The sequence below is a fragment of the Pelophylax lessonae genome (genome assembly GCF_965119305.1).
Source record: "Pelophylax lessonae genome assembly, chromosome: 4".
NCBI lineage: Eukaryota > Metazoa > Chordata > Amphibia > Anura > Ranidae > Pelophylax > Pelophylax lessonae.
The window spans coordinates 454,718,132-454,741,029 of NC_138771.1; the positions used below are offsets into that span (position 1 = coordinate 454,718,132).

General features: G+C 42.6%; 1 protein-coding gene across 1 annotated transcript in view; it reads right to left on the minus strand.

The window, feature by feature from the left end:
- The window catches only part of LOC309553182 (protein NDNF-like), a 56,290-nt gene extending 33,929 nt beyond the window's left edge, over positions 1-22,361 (minus strand). Inside the window, exon 1 of the mRNA XM_082254128.1 lies at positions 22,196-22,361. The gene's annotated coding sequence lies outside the window, so the exon portion shown is untranslated. The remainder of the gene's footprint in view (positions 1-22,195) is intronic.
- Between the last annotated feature and the right edge of the window lie 537 nt (positions 22,362-22,898).

Here is a 22,898-nt window from a genome sequence, read left to right on the forward strand (position 1 = left end):
AAAGACAGGTGAAGGTGAAGGTGAATGGGCAAGATGTTAGTGCTCTGTGGGGGATCATTTTTAGATTGTTATTAAGCTTTTATCTTTATATCAAATAATGAACTATTTTACCCGGAAGAACTGTGTATGAATCACAACTTTACCGAGTACTCTGAGATGACTCCTAGAAGCCGTATGGGATATTGGCTTTGGCACCATGTATAGTGTATGTAAGGAGTGTGTTGCTGGAGTGAAGTAAGTAGTGTGTGCTCCAGGTATAGAGGTATGCTGTGTGGTAGAACTGTTTGAATCTCAGAACTGGATGGACAGAATTACAAATCCTTTTGCAGATAAAACAGTTTTCAATATGGATTTTATCTGTGTATTTAACCGTTTACCTGGAGTTCAGCTTTAAAGCGGTAGTACACCGTGTTAAAAAAACTGATTCAACTGCAGGCTTATGGCATTTGAACAGACTTCCCTAAAAAAGGGATCCCTCCAGTGGCGCACTGTCACTGCTGGCAGGGCTGCCATCTTCACCTGGACTTCCTTCAGGGTTCTCAGGCTCCGGCTGCTTGATAGGCCAAGCCGCAATGATGCTGCTCTCGACCATTACAGTTACAGTTACAGTCCCGGTACAGCTCTCTCAATGGTCAGCCATTGAGAGCAGAGTGCGCAAAGTGCAGGTTTAGGAGATATATACAGTACCTATAGCTAAGCCTTATTATAGTCTTACCTGTAGGAATAAAAAGAGGAGTTTACTACCACTTTAAAGACTGCTACTTCGTTCACTCTGACACTAAACTGGAATAGTCAAAAGAATCCTGAAATACTTGCTTGACAGGATGCAAACCTTCAGGTCTGGGCATAGGAGTACCAAAAATTCCCATCATGTGGCAGGGGCGCCCAGATAAAAGATAATGATCAACTTCTTAAAAAAGTTGTTGCTCAATAAATTAACCTTTGAAGAAGTAGATGTCCTCTTTGGCTTACTCTTTTATCTGTACACCTCTGAAACATGATGGGAATTTTTGGTATTCCCATTCCCACTGGTTGAACATTTGAAAGTTCCATAGGAGGAATTTCATTTATTGAATGCCTTATTTGATTGATCCCTATCTGTTATTTGGGCTCCTCTGCCACTTTATGGTAATTTATGGTACTGCTATCCCCACTGCTTGACTATTCTAAAGTTTAAAGAGAAGAACTGGATTTATTAAATACCAGACTTGGTGTTTACTAAGGCTCGGTCCACCTACATACATACATACACTGCACTGAAGTCACACTCCATTCTTGCGATATGCCACTGGTGTCAATGTTAAATTATTGACTTCCTAAAGCAGATTGCAAAATGCAGTATGATTGCAATAATCGCTTTGTATGGATGTGAACACCCTTGCAATCCGATTCTGGTGCAGCAAAAAAAAAAAAGATGCCTGCACCTTTTTTGTGCAGTGCGAATTGAGCCCATACACAACGAATGGGCTCAAAATGCAATGCAAATAATCACATGTGATTTGATGAGGAATGCGGTGCTATTCCAAATCCAAATCACATGTGGTGTCCCGTACGGCATATATGTGAACCCAGCCTAAGTTAACCTTTAAAAAGTCGGTGTCTTCTTTGGATTGATTGCTTATATTTGGGTGATGCTGCCACTTGATAAGAATTATTGGAAATCCTAACCCCACTGCTTGACCATTCCAAAGTTCCATAAGAAGTACTGGATTTAGGCTACCTTGATGCCTCGAATGTGACCTTTCCTAAATATATGCATGGTCACAGAAGTATTCTCCAAGACCCAGCACGTAAGGTTGCACACACCACCCTATGTGTTCACCCACAACCTCATCAGATATGAGTGATTGCACAGCCATTTTTAAGCATTTTTATTGATTTACCAGCCACTTCCTGTAGCAATACCACACCAGAAGGGCTCCCATGTCTTCTCTCTCTTGCTTTCTCTGTATGTCTCTCATTTTATTTTTAACCCCAAACGCAAACCAGAGGCAGAGATATATAGTGGCTGTCTACGCCTGAGTTCCCTATCAGTATCCTGCCCATAGGCCCAATGGTGACAAGTCAGACCTAGTAGGGAGCCACTCTAGCTGTCAGGTAAGTATTTCAGGGTTCTCCTATTCTCTTTTGATTCAGTGTGAAGTATATGAGTACGTGTTCATTTATCACTGCTGTTCACGTCCCTGATGAAGCCAGTGTATTGGTGAAACATGTTATGGTTTAAAAGTACTTTTATTCCTTTGGCAAATATAAAGGAATGGAAGCGAGGCACAGATAGGATCTTTCAATATCCCTCAAATCCCTTCCCTCCTCTCCATTAGCACAGGATTAAATGAAGACAATCTGAGCCAACGTGTGCGTTGTCAGGTAATGGACTGTTGTATATAGTTTTGAGGAACAAAACGTTAAAACTCAATTGCAGGTGTCCTCCCCTAACCCCAGTGCTTTCCTTATATTGCATTGATTGCTTTTTTTTAAAAAACTCACCTTTTTCGGATGTTTCAAGCTTATTACATGATGAACACAGTCCTCTTCTTCTTCAGATCTTCTCTGGTGGTAAGCATGCAGAGAACAGCACTGACATGATGAGATCTGTTCCACTTTCCACACTGCTGTATGTAAGTGTAGGATGCAATGTTGATGCCACCTCTAGTGGAGCTCACACAGGGCTTTTTCCAGTTTTGGGCAGGAAACAAGGTGCAAAGGGAGCAAAAGGTTAGGGAAGTAGAAGGGGCTGCATGAGCTGGCTTTTGCTCAGCATAGGTCAAGCACACATTCAGTTTAAGGCCCCCCTCTGCGGAGTTTATGCCAGAATTCTTCCAGGTGAGCAAAAGCAAAAGCCGAGTATTATCTTAGGAAGGGTTCGTGTAAAACACAAAACTAGTTGAGATCATTTGAGCTCCTGTATTGTAATATACCATACTTTTGACCGTGGAATTGAATAAGGAAGACGTTTTTTTACCTTGCTGCTGGCTATGGTTGTGTGGACTATTTCGGGCACTCAGCATAACTTGAGATATACACCATCTGGTAAGCTCAAGAATTCATATTGCTATTATTGTTATATTGCCTGAGGTTCAGGCTTTATATGCCTTACCAGATCTTTTTCATTGCTGTAAGAAGGTGTTTACTTTCTGTATAACTCTTAAAGGAAACATCAAAAAACAAACATGTTATTGATGGCCTTACTTTCCTTGTGAAAATGCTAGTTACCTGGCTCTAGGTTGATATAACCTGTGATTTTCCAGTGTACAGGTGTGACTGGACCCTAAACCCAGTAACCCAGTTTTCTGATACCCCTTTGCTTTCTCTAGAATATCAAGGTTAGTTTACAATCTACTCTAATCAATCATCTTGTTTTATAGTTGGCCCATTAAAGTGTACACTGATCAGACATAACATTATGACCACTGACAGAGAAAGGGAATATCTCGTTACAATGGCATCTGAAAATTGGTGGGATATATTAGGCAGCAAGTGAACATGTTGCCTGTGAAGTTGATGTATTGTTTGGGCTGTGAAGCCCATAGTGACCCGTGTCCACAGCCAAAAGCTTCCACAATGGTCACATGAACATCAGAACTGGACTACGGAGCAATGGAAGAAGGTGGCCTGGTCTGATGAATCACATTTTCTTTTACATTATGTGGATGGCCAAGAATGTATGCGTCACATACCTGGGGAAGAGATGGCACCAGGATGCGGAATAAGAAGGCAAGCCAGCAGTGTGGTGCTTTGGGCATAGTTCTGCTGGGAAACCTTGGGTCCTGCCATTCATGTGGATGTTATTTTGGTGTCCGTGTCAATGGGTCAGGGCTGTTTTAGCAAAAGGGGACCATACTCAATATTAGGTGCGTAGCACCCTCCTAGGTAGGTGCTAGGTAAACACATTTGGTGGCTCTGTTCTGCTTATCCGGAGAGCCAGATCTGTTAGTTTAGCCTGTCACATATTTCCAAGTGTGATTCACTGGGTCTGAGGGAGTGTCCCCACTGCATCCAATGAGGGAGCTCATTGAACAGTGGAGGAAACCTAGCCAGTGGCACACTCTGTTTTATGTCAGTTTCAGTGGGAGGGCATTCCTGCAATGCATCCTGGGATTGCACATAAATAGGAAGGGAGCACGTGACAGGGTGTCTTGTGGCCGGAGCAAAGACCCAGGAGGAGGGGAATGGCTGTCCCCAGAGTGAGGAAGGTGGTCCAGGCAGTCAGCCTAGGGACCAGGGGTTGAGCTGTGCTGCAGAGGATCCAATGTGCTGACCGAGTGGATCTGCTGGGCAGAAGACTTCAGGAAAAACAGTGTCATGAGTACTCAAGGATCTGCCCGGGGTTTTCCTAAGACAGGGGACCACTCCAGAGAGGTCAAGGGGATCAAGGAGCCAGCTAACCCAGAGTGTATAGTAAAGGGGGTGCCAAGTTGTTAAGCCCTGAAGAATAGGAATAAAGTGGGTGCCAGGAAGGGCCCTGAAGTTGTTCAGCAGTACAGTTTAGGACAAAATTACCTCAGGAAGCTTGAAGAGAACCTTTCACAGCCAATGGCACAGAGAAGCAGCGGCCTAGCCCGGCTAGCTCAATTTTAGTGTATTCAGCATTAACCAGCGTTAACCAGCATTTATTCAAGTCGTCCCTGCCTGCTGTGCATAGTTTAGTTCAGTTGGAGTATCCCACTCATCCCTTCTCCTTTCCAAGTTCCTAATAAAACATAAAAACCAAAGAAACTGGACTGGTCGTTGTCTGTCAGAATGTTTTACCATTGCTAATGGTAACCTAGGGGAACCCGTTACCAGCAGCTACCTTGGGAGTAGTGCTACAGGTGGGTGGTCATAATGGTATGGCTGATCGGTGTATATAGCAATGTTTGGCATAGAGTGCTTGAGTATTCTTAAGCGATGGTACTGTTACTGTCAGGGCCGCTAATAGGGGGGGACCACCAGCCCTCTTGTAGGGGGCCCGAGCACACAGGGGGGCCCACACAGAGAGGGGATTAGTAAAGGACAGCAAATACAGAAATCTTCCTCCAGCACCTGAATCTGATCTGTCCCTCTCCCTGCTATCAGCTTTTATCTGTTGATAAAGAGACAGTCGTCCCTCACTAATCCCCCTCCCTTGTGTGTGCCCCCCTCCCAGCACTTATCTCTGCTCAGGAGTTTATTTGTAAATTGTAACTTTGTTTCTCTCTCTCTGTCTCTCTGATCACTGAGCTCCAACTACCCAGACTGTATATTTTTCTCATCTCCTCTTTTTTATTTAACATACAGTAGTTAGTTTTTTTTAGATTTAGCAGGAATTATGCAAGTTATGTTATATTTGTGTCTGCTAATAGTGATTTTGTTGGAATTTTAGCTAAATATATCTTTAATATTTTCTTGGGGGGGCCCTGCCAGGTAGTCTGTACGGGGCCCCGCGATTTCTAACAGCAGCCCTGGTTACTGTCATTAAGCATGTGCACTTGACAGTTACTGAAGCAATGCATTATGGCGTTAATACCCATCAACTATTTTGAATAATAAAAGCAAATGTTCTGCCTCTTCATTATCCAAACATGCATCTTCTTTGCACCTCTCTGATTTAGTTTCACTTGGTTCCTGAGTTCCTCTGCTCTAAACCCTGTGTAATTGCAAAAAGGGCTTTTTACTGGCTGTAAGGAGCAGTCTTTTTGGCCAAGGGTACAGTCAAATGGGCAAGACTTACCCTAGTAACAAAGATTAAAGCTATAAAAAGCTACACAGAGGAGGGGTTCTGTTTAATAAGGATAATAGCAAATATCTTGAGGAACCTGCTCTTACCAGAACTTTTACAGCCTATGTCGACATGCTTTGGGCTTTTGCTGATGACATTAGATTGACATCAGTTTCAGATGCTTCTGACATCATTCGGAATTTATTTACAGATGCATTTGACCTGCAGTTGACTTTCTGACTTGTATTTGTCCTTCTCCAAGCTGGTTTTACATGAGAGTACAAAACCTGCTTATTGTGAAAAAAAAAAGCCCAACAATACAGGCTCTTACTTTCAAACATTTAAAATGCCCAACAGGCTCTCTATAAGGTCAGATTTGAGCATTTTAAAGTGGAGGTTTAACCACTTGCCGACCGCCGCCCGACTATATACGGCGGCGGTCAGCCCCTCCCAGGCAAAGTGACGTACCGGTACCTCACTAGCCTGGGAGCCAATAGGGGGCGAGCGCTCCCGCCCCCGCTCGTTCACTAGTAAGCCCGCGCGTGTGACCGGCGGACCCGATGTCCGCCGGTCACTCGCGATCGTCGGGTGGAGAGGGAGAAAGGCAGGCGGGTAATGTAAACAAAGCCGCCTGTCATTCTTCCCTGTGTAAAAGCACAGATCACTCGGTCCTGCTATGTAGGACCATTGATCTGTGCTGTTACACCACTAGCCACGCCCTAGGGACACACTTAACCCCTTCCTCTTCAATAAAGTTAACCCCTTCCCTGCCAGTGTCATTTTTACAGTAACAGTGCATATGTATAGCACTGATTACTGTAGTAATGTCACTGGTACCCCCAAAAGTGTCAAAAATGTCAGTCAAGGGTCCGATCTGTCCGCCGCAATGTCGCAGTCCCGCAAAAAAATAGCAGATCGCCGCCATTACTCGTTAAAAAAAAAACAACAAAAATGACAAAAATCTTTCCCTTAGTTAGTAAACGAAATAACTATTGCGCAAACCAATCAAAATACGCTTATTGTGATTTGTTTTACCAAACATATGCAGCAGAAAACAAATTGGCCAGAAATTTAAAAAAATTTTGATTTTTACATTTTTTTTGAGGGAATTTCATATAAAAAATTTGAAAAATATTGTTATTTTTGCAAAATTGTTGCTCTTTTTTTGTTTATAGCGCATGATCAAAAAATCGCACAGGTGATCAAATACCACCAAAAGAAAGCTCTGTTTGTGGGAAAAAAAGGATTTCAAATTTTTTTAGGTACAGCGTCGCACAACCGCGCAATTATCCGTTAAATTCACACAGTGCCGAATCGCTAAATACCCCCTGGTCAGGAAGGGGGTAAAATCTTCCGGGGCTTAAGTGGTTAACCTAGATATACACTATATTGTCAAAAGTATTGGGATACCTGCCTTTACACGCACATAAACTTTAATGACATCCCAGTCTTAAGCTGGATACACACTGTACAACTTTTGTTGTTAAATTTCCTTTAGATTTACCTTCAACTATGTAGTGCAAGGGCCTGCCTCATTGCATACAAATTAAAAGTGTTTAGATTTGACCTCATATTATATGGTTTGGTAAATATAAAGGAAAAAATCTAAAGACGATTGTATAGTGTGTATGGCCCATTAGTCCGTAGGGATCAATATTGAGTTGTCCCACCTTTTGCAGCTGTAACAGCTTTAACTCTTCTGGGAAGAGTGTCCACAAGGTTTATGAGTGTGTCTATGGGAATGTTTGACCATTCTTTCAGAAGCGCATTTGTGAGGTCAGGCACTGATGTTGGTCAAAAAGGCCTGGCTCACAGTCCAAAGGTATTCTATCGGGTTGAGGTCAAGACTCTGTGCAGGACAGTCAAGTTCCTCCACCCCAAACTCGCTCATCAATGTTTTGATGGACCTTGCTTTGTGCACTGTTGCGCAGTCATGTTGGAACAGGAAGGGGTCATTCCCAAACTGTTCCCACAAAGTTGGGAGCATGAAATTGTTCAAAATGTCTTGGTAAGCAGACGCCTTAAGAGTCCCCTTCACTGGAACTAAGGGGCCAAGCCCAAACCCTGAAAAACAACCCCACGCCATAATCCCACTTCCACAAAATGATTGACCAGTGCACTAAGCAAGGTCCATAAAGACACGGATGAGCGAGTTTGGAGTGGAGGAACTTGACTGGCCTGCACAGAGTCTTGACCTCAACCCGATAGAACACCTTTGGACTGTGAGCCAGGCCTTTTTGACCAACATCAGTGCCTGACCTCACAAATGCGCTTCTGGAAGAATGGTCCAACATTACCATAGATACACTCCTAAACCTTGTAGGCAGCCTTCCCAGAAGAGTTGAAGCTGTTATAGCTGCAAAGGGTGGGCCAACTCAATATTGAACCCTTTGCGATGAATTCGAGTGGAGACTGCGAGCCAGACCTTCTTGTCCACATCAGTGCCTGACCTCATGAATACGCTTCTGGAAGAATGGTCCAACATTACCATAGACACACTCCTAAACCTTGTAGGCAGCCTTCCCAGAAGAGTTGAAGCTGTTATAGCTGCAAAGGGTGGGCCAACTCAATATTGAACCCCATGGACTAAGACTGGGATACCATTAAACTTCATGTGCGCGTAAAGGCAGGCGTTCCAATACTTTTGACAATATTGTGTATTTAGCTTTATTTTAATATGCTAGTTACAGTTAAAAAAAACCTGATCATTTTAAACATATACACCTTATTTCAGACACAGTGATGCCACCACTAGGTCTATGTGCTTATCTATACAATGCAGCCAGATCATGGCTGGTGGGAGGGGCCTGCAGGGTGCTGTACATAGCTTTCAGAAAATATCACAGCACTCTGCTTCAGCACTTCTCTCAAGACCCTCAGCCCTAGCAGTGGGCTGGCTCTTAGGGGGGCAAATATCAGTAAGCCTGGATGGATGGGCGGATGTCATTTTGGAGCATTGGGTGTTCCTAGGCAGACTGCTTTTGCCTGCGTACTGCGCTAGGTAAAGTCTGTATATGATGCCGATCCTTTATGTTAGAAAAAAATGAAATTCAATGAGTGAAAGCAGAAGTTTGTAATGAATTGGACCCAAACTTGTTGTGGCTTCTAATGCACACAGTGAGAAGCTTACAGTGTACAGTGAACTCAGAATAAGCAATTTCCGTAAAGGCTGAAGCCTGTACAACTGTGCAGCACTAAAGGTAAGGCTGGGTTTAGCTTTACCAATATAGTCATACATCACGTGAGATAAAAGACGACACACTTTACAAATGACAATACTGAATTTTAGAAGTATACTAGTGGGTAACGTTCCTTTAGATAAGCTTCTTTCATTAACAGTAAACCTATTAGTGTATTCACCACTGCTAAATACACTGACCTAAAAAATCAAAGGAACACTTTTTTATCAGGGTATACCATCAAGTCAATTAAACTCCTGGGATAGCGATCTGGTCAGTAAAGTAGCAGAGGGGGTTTTTAATCAGTTTCAGCTGCTTTGGTGTTAATGAAATTAACAACAGGTGCACCAGAACAGGAATGGTTTTACAGGTGGCAGCCACTAACATTTTTTTCCCTACTCATCTTTTCTGAATGTTTTTCACTAGTTTTGCATTTAGCTAGGGTCAGTGTCACTACTGGTAGCATGGGGCAATACCTGGACCCTATAGAGGTTGCACAGGCAGTACAACTCCTCCAGGATGGCACTTCAATATGTGCCCTTGCCAGGTTTGCTGTGTTTCCTAGTCTCAAAAGCATGGAGGAGATTCCAGGAGACAGGCAGTTACTCTAGGAGAGCTCGACAGGGCTGTAGAAGGTCCCTAACCCATCTGTAGGACTGGTATCTAGAGTTGCCACCTCATCCCTTTAAAACAGAACACAAATTAATTACACAGGTTCTGAGGCTAATTTAATGCAGAAAAGGCTCCAAGTGAGTTTAATTACCACCTTAATCAGCCACAGAACCTGCGTAATTAATATGTGTTCTGTTTTAAAGGGATGAGGTGGCAACCCTACTGGTATCTGCTCCTTTGTGCAAGGAGGAACAGGATGAGCACTGCCAGAGCCCTACAAAATGACCTCCAGCAGGCAACTGGTGTAAATGTCTCTGACCAAACAATCAGAAACAGACTTCATGAGGGTGGCCTAAGGGCCCGACAACCTCTAATGGGCCCTGTGCTCACTGCCTGCCACTGTGGAGCTCGATTGGCATTTGCCATAGAACACCAGATTTGGCAGGTCGGCTACTGGTGCCCTGTGCTTTTCACAGATGAGAGTAGGTTCACCCTGAGCACATGTGACAGACGTGAAAGGGTCCGGAGATGCCATGGAGAACGTTAGGCTCCCTGTAACATTGTTCAGCATGACCGGTTTGGTGGTGGGTCAGTGATGGTCTGGGGAGGCATATCCATGGAGGGACGCACAGACCTCTACAGGCCAAACATGGCACCCTGACTGCCATTAGGTATCGGGATGAAATCCTTGGACCCATTTTAAGACCCAACGCTGGTGCACTGCAGTGGGTCCTGGGTTCCTCCTGGTGCATGACAATGCCCAGCCTCATGTGGTGAGACTATGCAGCCAGTTACTGGAGGATGAAGGAATTAATACCATTGAATAACCCCCATGCTCACTTGACCTAAATCCAATAGAACACCTCTGGGACATTATGTTTCAGTCCATCCGACGTCACCAGATTGCACCTCAGTCTGTTCAGGAGCTCAGTGATGCCCTGCTCCAGATCTGGGAGGAAATACCTCAGGACAACATCCATCGTCTCATTAGGAGCATGCCCCGACATTGTCAGGCATGCATATAAGCATGTGGGGGCCATACAAACTACTGAGTACAATTTTGAGTTGCTGCAATGAAATTTTATCAAAATGGACTAACCTGCTGCATCATTTTTTCACTTTGATTTCCGGGGTGTCTTTGAATTCAGCCCTCTGTAGGGTGATAATTTTCATTCCATCAAACAATGTGGCATCCTTTCATTCCTAACACATTACCCAGTCCATATCAGTATAGATGTCCAGCATCATATTTTTTTCCATTGAGATCTGATGTGTTTTCAAAGTGTTCCTTTAATTTTTTTGAGCAGTGTATATTGTTCCCACGAAAACCCAGGTGATGAAAAGGTTGGTGGTTATTAAAATAATGATACTGCTACTTTATGATTTCATACACAGCTGGTGCTATACAGTACATCTGCAAGGGCTGACATGCTTTGGGTCTCTTAGGTTTCGCATTAGCTTACGGCAGCATAGTCTGTCTTCTAATACACGTAAAACAATCCTTTAATATAGGCAAAGATATACTTCTGTGCATCACACTGTCTGCTTAAAGAAACAGTAACCTTTATCCTGCATTAAAACCTGATCAAAGATTTTTTAGGCATTTGATAGGCGTAATACAAGTGTTTTTGCGTGTCTAATTTTTTTCCTGAGCTGGGCAAAGGGAGGAAAGTTATATAAGAGGAGAGGCTTCAAACATAACAACGTGCGCAAAAACGCTAGTATAAAAGTGCTGCCATTGAAGTCTATGGGAGCAAAAACACCTGAATATGCTTAAAAAAGCTCTAGTATTTTTTTCAGTGTGGGGCAGAAGCCCAGCGCAGAATGACTGAGCATACAAGTGTTAACAGGAACAAATAAAAAGAATGGTATTCTGCATGTTCAGCATAGTCAGGTGTAGAGAAACAAGCAGAAAAACGAGTGTGAATGAAGGCTTGAAGTGGTTCTAAAGGCTCAAGGTTTTTTTTTTTAACCCTAATGCATTCTATGCATTAAGGTAAAAAAACCTTCTGGGTGCAGCAGCCACCCAGCTCCCTCATGTACTCATCGAAGTCCAATCTCGATCAAGCAATGTACACGAGAGCAGCGGCTCTCCCAGGTCGCTCTCTCATTGGTTCACACAGCAGCTCCTGCTGCTGTCAATCACAGCCAGTGAGCCAGGGGGCACGGCCGAGCCACGCTTTGTGTGTGAATGGCACACAGAGCACAGCTCGGGAGTAAGCCTAATTGAGTGCCCCATAAGAAGAAGCTTGCTATTGGGGACACTCGGCAGGGGGGGAAGGGGCCAGGACCGCCGGCGGGGGACCCAAAAAGTAGAGGATAAGGGTTTCTCTGTGAACAACCACTACACAGAGAAGGTAAGTATAATATATTTGTTATTTTTTTCCCTTTCTTTCATTCTATCCTTTAGAATCACCTTTAGTTTAGTTTAGTTTTAGTAAACCTAGTTTTTTTAATTTTACCTACCGGAAAGCCTATAATAAGGCTTACCTGTAGGTAAAGTAAATATCTCCTAAACTTGCACTGTTTAGCAGATATTCAGAATGCATGCAGCCGGTGACGTCTCTTCAGACCTTCAGAGCTGGTGCCATAAATGAGGATTTCCACGTGCATGCGGAGCAATGTCATCGCGGCCCTGGCTACTTATGCAGCCGGAGGTCACGAGCCAGAAAGGAAGACCGGGTGAATATGGAAGCCCTCTCGGCGGTCACAGCATGCCACTGGAGGACTTTGATTAAAGGTAAGTCTTGCATAATGTGCGAGTATGCGATGCATACTCGCACATTATGCATTTGTCTTGCATGTTTTACATGCATTATGCATTTGTCTTACAAGTTTTTTTTTCTTTTGCAGCAGTTTAGACAAATTGGTTCATAGATACAGCTATCTATGATATTATAAGTGTGTGTGTGCGCGCCTGGCAGCACTAGGGTTGTTGGTTTAAATCCCAACCACAGCACTACCTACCTGGAGTTTGCATGTTCTCCCTGTGCCGGCATGGGTTTCCTTCCACACTCCAAATACATGCTGGTAGGTTGATTGGTTCCTGTCTAAATTGGCCCTATTATGTGAGTTAGGGACATTAGATTGCAAGCATTTTGTGGGCAGTGACTAATGTGAGTGTACAAGATATATGTAAACCATTCTGTAAATTGATGGCACTATTTAATAGGGATGTACGAGTACTGATATTTTTTCTCAATTACTCCACCGATTTCAATGACAATGCCGATACCTATTTCTATTGAGCCTGTTCACAAATTTTCAGTCCGGCTGCAGTACGATTTTAAAATGAGTTAGGTAAGATTTTCAGTACAGTTCAGGTGCGTTTTCTAGTGTCATACACTTGAAAAATTTGCACCTGAACCGCTAAATGGAATTGCATTGTACTCATTTTACAAATCACACATATGTGAACCCGGTCTTACAGTGTGCAGACTTGAAGGTATTAGTTTTATTATCAGACCATTTGCACAAGTACTTGTGTAAATGCTTAGTATCGGTACTGATACCGATATCATATTGGTGTGTATATCATATAAGTACATGTAATTAATGAATGTGTAATATTCAGGAGCTCAGTAGATAAAAAAAAGGTTTGTTCGTTTTTATGGAGTAATTTGCTTGTGTACATACATTTATTTCCTGCTAATCTAGTAGCAGTTTACACCAATCAGACTCTATTTATGGAACTTTGAGGTCAGTTGAGCATGCAGGTGCAATTTTCCTACCCTCAAGCAAGCTATCCTTCCTAAACTCACAGGTTGATTAGGATAGCTGGAGGGATTGACAAAAAGTCCAATGATGATACTTTCCAAATCCAACTTTGTACACACAGTAAACCTCATTAGTCAATAATGTTTAAAGTGATAGGATGAATATAGGCATACTCAGAGATGTATACTTAAGTACCGAAAGGCGGTATCTGTACTTTCCTGGAGTAGAATTTTTTTCTCCTACTTCCACTTTTACTTCACTACATTTTTTAGATGATTTCAATACTTCTACTCTGATATTTTTTTCTTGTGCTGCATAGTTACTCGTTACAATTATAAAAATTACCACTGCCAGAACAGTAGATGGCAGGTTTCATGAAGCTCAAAAAAATGTGTATAATGTCATGTGTAAATCAGCGCATATGAAAATAAATGCTACTGTATGTATAAATAAAAGCTGCTATGCCAAATCTTTACACTAAAAAGAAAATATGAAACAAACAAATTGTGATTGTCCTTTAGGTTAATCATTTGAAATAATAAAAAACAATACGATGTTCAAACTTTTGACTTCTTTCTTTAATAACTATATAACACAGTACTTGTACTTTTACTTTCAGTACTTGAGTAGCAATTTTTTTAAAAAAACTACTGGTACTTTTACTTTCAGTACTTGAGTAGCAAAATTAAAAAAAAAAATACTTGCAATACTTAAGTACAAAAAATGTTGAATACTTTAGTACTTCTACTCAAGTCACCTTTTGATAGAGCACTTCCACTTCTACTCAAGTATGGGTTTCGAGTACTTTATACAACTCTGGGCATACTGGGAGCCTGGAAAACTAGAGAGCTGTTTTTTGAAAATCTCAACTTGAGCTAATAAAGCGGAGTTCCGGCCTCAAAATCGATAAAATCTATTTTGAGCCATCCGCTTGCTGAGGGGAACCTGAAAAAGATATGGATAATGGCGATTTTTTTTTTTGGTCACTTACCTTATTATAGAAGAAAATATACTCACCTTCCTTCCACTTCCTCCCTCTGCGACCGCGGCCCGCGCCGTCACTTCCAGTATGCGATGATTCATGGGAGCTGAACGTCATCGCTCCCAGGAATCAATGCTCCTGCACTGGCCCCGCTCGTCACTTCCGGTGCAGGCACGGTATTCACTGCTAAATAGCTTCTGGGCATGCCCAGAAGCTGTGCAGGGATGTCGCCCCTGCACCGGAAGTGATGAGCGGGGCCGGTGCAGTGCATTGTGGGACTCCGACGTCAAGAAGAGGACACGGAAGAGTACACGAATAGGGACGCTGCAGCTTCAGCTGCCCACACCTGAGATGGCAGCGCTGGAGAAGAAATTTTCAAGGTAAGTATTTCTTCTTACAGGTAAGTGCGACCTGGGACAGTTCAGAGGCTATCCATTATGGAATGTACAGCCCTGACTGTCCCGGGGGGTATTTTTAGCTCAAATTGACCCCCGAGGCCGGAACTCCGCTTTAAGTCGAGTTCTGCCTCCCCCCTACTGGCCTGGAACAGTGGTCTCCAAACTGCAGGCCTGGGGGACAGATGCAGCCCTTTGCTCGCCATTATCCAGCCCTTAGAGCACTTTTCTTCTCACTGATACAAAACCTTTTCCTCCCACTGACATCAATAATGGGGCATAATTCTTCCTACTGACATCAACAACAGGCACTATTTTTCCCATTGACACCAATGATGGGGCATAATTCCGCACACTGATACCAACGATGAAGCACTAATTCTCTGACTTACATCAATGACGGGGAACTATTCCTCCCACTGATACCAATGATGGGTCAATATTCCTCAAACTGAAACCAACAAGAACGGGGCACTATTCCTCTCATTGACACCAACGATGGGGCACTATTCCTCCCCTGACACCAATGATGGAGGAGGAACTCATACCTGTATGGTTAGTGTAAATTTGAGCCTCTAGGATAATAGACTAGCTCTGAGGAAGGACACCAATGATAGGGCACAGTGGAGGGGGAGGAACTCATACCTTTATGGTTAGTATAAATTTGAGCCTCTAGGATATTAGACTAGCTCTGAAGAAGGAAACCAAAGATAGGGCACTATTCATCCAACTTACACCAATGATGGGGCACTATTCCTCCCACTGATTCCAATGATGGGTCACTATTCCTCCAACTGACACCAACGGGGCACTATTCCTCCTTTTGACACCAACGATGGGGCACTATTCCTCCCACTGATACCAATGGTGGGGCACTACTCCTCCCGCTGGCACCAATGATGGGACACAATTTCTCCCACTGATACCAATGATGGGGCATTTTTCTTTCCACTAAAACCAATATTGGGGCACTATTTCTTCTCCTGCGGCCCCCTAAAGTCTGAAGAAAAAGTAAACTGGCCCTTTGTTTAGAAAGTTTGGAGATGCCTAGTGCATTACCCTTCGACACCTTTGAAAATGTATTAGAAATGCCAAAAACATACTAACAAAACATGAAGAGTAAAATCGCATAAAACATATCCACCTCAGTGTGGAAAAGGACACGTCCATGGGCTAGGAAGGCTGACGTGTTTCAGGAGATATGCTCCCTTCCTCAGAGCTAGTCCATTATCCTAGAGGCTCACATTTTTACTAACCATACAGGTATGAGTGGAGGGGGAGGAACTCATAACCGTATTGTTAGTGTAAATTTGAGCCTCTAGGATAATAGACTAGCTCTAAATAAGGGAGCATGTCTCCCGAAACACGTCAGAGGTCCTAGCACATGGCTGTTTCCTTTTCCACACTTAGGTGGATATGTTTTATGCAATCTTACTCTTCATGTTTTGTAAGTATGTTTTTGGTATTTTAATACATTTTCAAAGGTGTCAAAGGGTAATGCAATAGGCATTTGTGCCTCCTTTCTTGTTACCTACAATTCCCAATAGAGTAAGTGCTTGGGTTGTATAGTCGTTTGGAGAAAGTTTGGAGACCCCTGGTCTAGAAGGCCTTTACAGCTTACATCAAGATTTCCTTAAACAAGCACCTCCCACCCTCCCAGGGTGGTCAAGAACAATACTACATGCATAAGAACATACCACAGGTTGCCTGAATTTAAGTTATTTTTCCAGTTTAAATAGAATAGACTGAAAACATTTTGATATCATGGTATCTACAGAGAACAAATGATCATTGCCCTATTGGAATATGTATGCCAGAGGAAAGGTGGCTAAGTCAATAAGTGTTTTGGCCTTCAGAACATGCGGCTGTCATGTGATGTTCATAAGTGAATATAAATGGCTTGGTAGGGGATAAAGAGTGGATTTTTCAATGAAAATAAAGCTTTTCTATGCATTTACTGATATTATAATACCAGCCTAACCGGGCTACATATGATCAAAATATTCCGCAAAGACCGCAGAGAAAAGTAGGTTAAATGGTTGGTAGATATTTTAGGCAAAGAGAAAATATTGAATTTCCATAGAATTTTAATGATTTATATTTTGCATGTAAAGTTACACTATCATGCAGTTACTCATGATGTTCATGAGTGGCTTCATAGAAAATGTAAATAAAATGCCATTTATATAGGTTATATGCATTGACATTTGTGAATGTAGCTAACAGCTCTTTTTATATAAAGCTTATCCTTATTATTTTATGACATTATACATCCCAGCCAACTACATCTAAAGTGCAAGCCTTGTCATATGGAAGACCTAAACGTATTCACAATGCCATAAGGGGGCTTAGCAGAATACTGTATGATTCAACCTATGAAAAAAATAAAAGAATCCTGTCTTGAAAAGGCCGCTGCAGTTGCTGATTTCTCATTCAGAAAATTATATTGGCTTGATTGTCATGCTGACACCATCAAGCCCGTAAATTCCTAACCCAGATCAAGTATGCAGGTACAGAATTTAATAATTATTTGGACTTTTATGCTCTCCACATATCTTCCAGGTCAGTGACTCAGAAAGTAATGAAGTCATTTGGTCAGCTTGATAATTTTAGAAACAAGACAGCCACAGCATTTTCCATAGTTTTTGCATTAAAGGTTTACTTTTTTAATTCAACATTGGCTTTTTATTGAAACTTTGTACAGGTGAAAACAATAGGGTACAAGGTACATGTACACCCTAATGAATATACTCTAATGAACATAAAATTCCATCCATGTCATCAATATTTTAATTTCAGAGTCATATGTCATCATACACAAAAGAATGAAATAGAGTTTACTTTATTAAAATAAAAATTAAAAAAAAAAAACAGTTACATCAACATCAAACCAGTGTGGCGTGGTATACAGTGAGAACAGCATACATCTTATCAGACATATCGTATGGCGTTGTGTATATCAGGAGTGTAAGTATTTTGGCCATCTTACTATGCACATGTCTCTGCGGTTTGAAGTCATCTATCCCATACTTTGTGAAATTTAAAGGTTTACTTTAACCACTTAAGCCCCGGAAGATTTTACCCCCTTCCTAACCAGGGCCTATTTTGCCATTCGGCACTGCGTGACTTTAACAGACAATTGCGCGGTTGTGCGATGCTGTAGGAAATTGACGTCCTTTTTTTCCCTCAAACAGAGCTTTCTTTTGGTGGTATTTGATCACCTGTGAGATTTTTTTGATCATGAGCTATAAACAAAAAAAGAGCGTCAATTTTGCAAAAATAACAATATTTTTCACGTTTTTTTATATGAAATTAACCCCAAAAAAATGTAAAAATCAAAATGTTTTAACATTTTAGGCCAATTTGTTCTCTGCTACATATGTTTGGTAAAAAAAATCGCAAAAAAGCGTATTTTGATTGGTTTGCGCAAAAGTTATTGCGTTTACTAACTAAGGGAAAGATTTTTGTCATTTTTATTGTTTTTTTTTTAATGAGTAATGGCGGCGATCTGCGATTTTTTTTGCGGGACTGCGACATTGCAGCGGACAGATCGGACCCTTGACTGACATTTTTGACACTTTTGGGGTTACCAGTGACATTACTACAGTAATCAGTGCTATACATATGCACTGTTACTGTAGAAATTACACTGGCCGGGAAGGGGTTAACTTTATTGGAGAAGGAGGGGTTAAGTGTGTCCCTAGGGGCATGATTCTAACTGTGATTGGATGTGGCTGTGTGTGTAACAGCAGAGATCAACGGTCCTACATAGCAGAACTGTATGATCTGTGCTGTTACACAGGGGAGATTGACAGGCGCCTGTGTTTACATTAGCCGCCTGCCTTTCTCCCGGTGTAACCAACGATCGCGAGTGACCGGTGGACATCGGGCCCACCGGTCACTCACAGGCAAGCGACGTAGTACAACCTCACTTTGCCTGTGAGGGGCTGACCGCCGCAGTAAATAGTTGTGCGGCGGTCGGCAAGCGGTTAACATCTAATCCCAGGGACAAACAAATAATACTGCACTACTGCCTACTAGTCTTTAGATGGTATGGCTGCAATAGTTTTCTCTTCTTTTTGTTTGTAACTGGTGATCCTGCCAGTAATACACTTCCTATCTAGGATAACCACACTCACCTCACTGTATCTATGGAGGAGCAGTGTGGACACCTTAGGGCACAGGTGTCAAACACAAGGCCCGCAGGCAGAATCCGGCCCCCCCAGGCCATTTAACTTGGCCCTCACACCTCTCCTGCAGCTGCAGGACCCCCCTTGTCTCTGCCCCCACCTTGTCTCTGTAGTCGGCAACAGAGAGGACAGAACTCCTTTGCCAGATTCTGCACTCCTCTGTGCACCTGCAGAAAGGCTCATCTTTGCCCCCCCCCCTTCTCAGCAGTCTGCAGCAGAGAGGAGGGCAGAACTCCTGTTACAGATCCTGCCCCTCTCTGTGCAGCCGCAACACCACCTTGTCTCTGCCTCCCCTGGTCTCAGCATTCAGCAGACTCTGGAAGCTGACTCCAGCCCTCTGGTTCTCCTTCAGACCCTGCACTTCTTCCAGATCCGTCCAAAACTTCTTCCTGGCAGCACAAGGTAAGGGGGGGGCATTGTGATGTAAGGAAGGGTGGGTGACTCTTGACTTCTGATTGTGGGGGGGCTCTTGACATCTCATGTAAGGGGATGTGGGGTGCTCTGGACATCTAATCTTACAGATATAACCAGCCCTTTGAGGGCAACCATACTGCTGATGCGGCCCATGATGAAATTTAGTTTGACACCCCTGCCTTAGGGCAATAGGAGTGGAAATTACTACAGAATACCTATCTCTCTCCTCTCTCCAACTGCCTGAGCTTTCAGTGCAGAAGAGTGCACATGATGTTTTAGGAGCACACTGGATTTCTGGCAGGGTTTTTTCACCTATTGAACAAATATAAGGCTCCTTTCACACGGCCGCTCCGTGTGAAAGGTCCGCTGCGGGACTTTTTTTTTTTTCTTCCACGGAGCGGATGACATTTCTGTCATCCGCTCCGTGTGCCCGCATATCATCCCATCCATTTGCGGATGATATGCGGACATAATGTAAGTATATGGCACTGCGGATGTCAGTGGATGACACCGCTGACATCCGATTTTCCTTCCTTTCCTTTTTTACACGGAAGGAAAAATGGGGTACTGTTCCATTTGTAAAAACGGAACAGAACTGAAAGGAGGAAAATCGGGTGTCAGCGGATGGTATTCCGCTGACACCCGCAGTGCCATTCACTTACATTATGTCCGCAAATCATCCGCAAACGGATGGGATGATTTGCGGACACACGGAGCGGCCGTGTGAAAGGAGCCTTACAGTTCACTTTTAATGGTATTCCTTCATACAGACCAAAAGAGAGCACATAAAAGAAATTCAATTTTAGGGTTTACATACACTTTAAGATTTTGAAATGACCTCTTCTTTCCCACTGATTTAAAGGAGAAGCACAGACAAATGAGCTTGGATCGCAGGAGTGCAGTCCATTTTACACTCCTGTGACCCATTTTCAGCAGACAGGGGGCTGCAATCCACTGTCGGCTGATGTCACAGAGCTGGTTCAGGCTAGGCAAAGATTGCGACCATATAGTTGGGATCCACCCAGATGCTTGGACCGGTACCCGGCTCAGCCTCTCAACGAGCTGCTAAGAGTGTGAGCCAGCCGCTCCCACCCCCTCCACAGCCTAGCGCTCCAGTGAGTGAGGAGAGGGGCAGAGCAGAGAGTCGGTGACTGATAGTTACCAGCCCTCTGCTCACCTGAGAAATGAGCGATCAGCAATCTTTGATCGCTCAGTTCTCAGTCATAGAGCCGGATGTTGGACAGCTGCAGCATTGGACCAATGTTACATCCACCGAGGTAAGTATGATTTAACTTAAAAAAAAAAAAAAAATCTCTTTTAAATATAGTTAATAGCACTGTATAATGTAGGACAACTTGAGAATATTTCTAACCTAGAAGCATCAACCAAGCAAGAGTGAGAAAAAAAACCTAATGCAACAATACAAAAGCTACCAACAAGAACCATCTTATAGAGGTTGTGAATGCAAAAGTTATAAAATACTGACAAGATGCCCCAATATTCGCATCTTAGAAATGCTCTATTTTATTTTTTTACAGTCTGTTAAAAAATAATTAGAAACATTGCGTTACAATTTGCAAAAAATATGCCATGTTTAAAGCAGATCTCCAAGGAAAAAAAAAACCCATCTCAACCTTCCCACATATATTTATTTCTCGAAGCCGGACAGGAGAAAAAAAGACTTTGTGTGGGGGACAGCACCAGAGAGAAGCTGAGTCATCTATCTATCTATCTATCTATCTATCTATCTATCTATCTATCTATCTATCTATCTATCTATCTATCTATCTATCTATCTATCTATCTATCTGATAGAAGTCACAAGACTGCTCTAACTCTTGATGAGAAAAGGTATTTAGCAGTTTATATTTGCTAAAACTATTGGATTTCTATGTTCTGTGTACTGTGGGAGACCGTATATAGCGAATGCAGGATCCTGGGTTTAGTAGCACTTTAAAGACAAATTCTGTGACACAGGAAATACATATGTGACACGATCAGCAAGTTACACCAACATAATAAAGGTCTTTTTTACCTCCACTTTCCTTACCATCACATTTCTTACCACCACTTTCCTTACCATCACATTTCTTACCACCACTTTCCTTGCCACCACTTTCCTTGCCACCACTTTCCTTGCCACCACTTTCTTTAACATCGCTTTCCTTACCATCACATTTCTTATCACCACTTTTCTTGCCACCACTTTCTTTACCACCACTTTCCTTGCCATCACATTTCTTACCACCACTTTCCTTACCACCACTTTCCTTGCCACCACTTTCCTTACCACCACTTTCCTTGCCACCACTTTCCTTGCCACCACTTTCTTTAACATCGCTTTCCTTACCATCACATTTCTTACCACCACTTTCTTTACCACCACTTTTCTTACCACCACTTTCCTTACCATCACATTTCTTACCACCACTTTCCTTGCCACCACTTTCCTTAAAACCACTTCCCTTGCCACCACTTTCTTTAACATCACTTTCCTTACCATCACATTTCTTACCACCACTTTCCTTGCCACCACTTTCTTTATCACAACTTTCCTTACCACCATTTTCCTAACCACCACTTTCCTAACCACCACTTTCCTTTCCTCCACTTTCTTTACCACCACTTTTTTTTACCACAACTTTCCTTACCACCACTTTCCTTCCCACCACTTTCCTTACCACCACTTTCCTTACCATTTTGCTTATAGAACCATACAGTAAAACTATCACAAATAAGAACTATTTGTCACACATGTCGGTACTAACAAAAAAATGTTGCAGCATTTTCATTAATTTAGTGCAAGGCTTTCGACAACCGACAGATCACCAAACATGTGTGGTAAATTTATTTTTGAATCTTCCCCCTAATCTTTTAAAGGAGTACAGAAAGTTAAAGGAAACACATGATTGTTTTATAATATTCTCCTATAATCACCTAAGAAATGTTTACAACAATATCTTGCTACTACTTAGAACACAGTTATGAATCAACTTGATTTATTGCTATCCAATATCTATACATTTTACCTGAGGAGACTTGCAGTATCCGGTGGCCTTCTTCTGTAGCCTTCTCACAATCCTCTTCTCCCCGGTCCCGTAGACCTTTGTCTGCCAGGCCAGTGGCTTACATGTACTATTGTGGACTATTTACCTGTTATGTCTTTCAGAGCCGCACACAGAAATGTAGCAATGTACTGCTAACCTGACCGCGCCCCAAAGCAGACACACCTGTAGGTTTGCATGCAATCAGTGAAAATCTACATATGATAAAAACAGGAATGCTTGCTGTATAATAAGTATGTGCTGTACCTTCAAGTCATTTAACCCACGTATAGTAAGTTTTAACTGGCTCAGCCAGAGTTGCGGTATTCTAGCTACTGTTCCCCTCACACCTGCTTCCAGGCATTCTTTCTAAGAAGGGACCATCTCTTAAAGTCACTGTCACTCGGCACAGTGGTAGAACTTGCTGGTAATTGTGTAGTAGGTGACACTATACGCAGTGCCGCAATAGTTGCTGAGCAGCAGAGGGCTTGTGGTATGTGTTTGATGTAGGAAGCGGTTGTGGAACGACACAAGTAGTGTACAGAGCAGAGTAAAACTAGTGCAGTTAATGCCTTCGGGCCATAGATGATGTGGAAGATTACAAAGAAAACACTTGAACTATGGTATGTATAAAAGCGAAGCATGTGCATTAGTATATAGTACATTTTAGAGCAATAAAGCAAGGGAA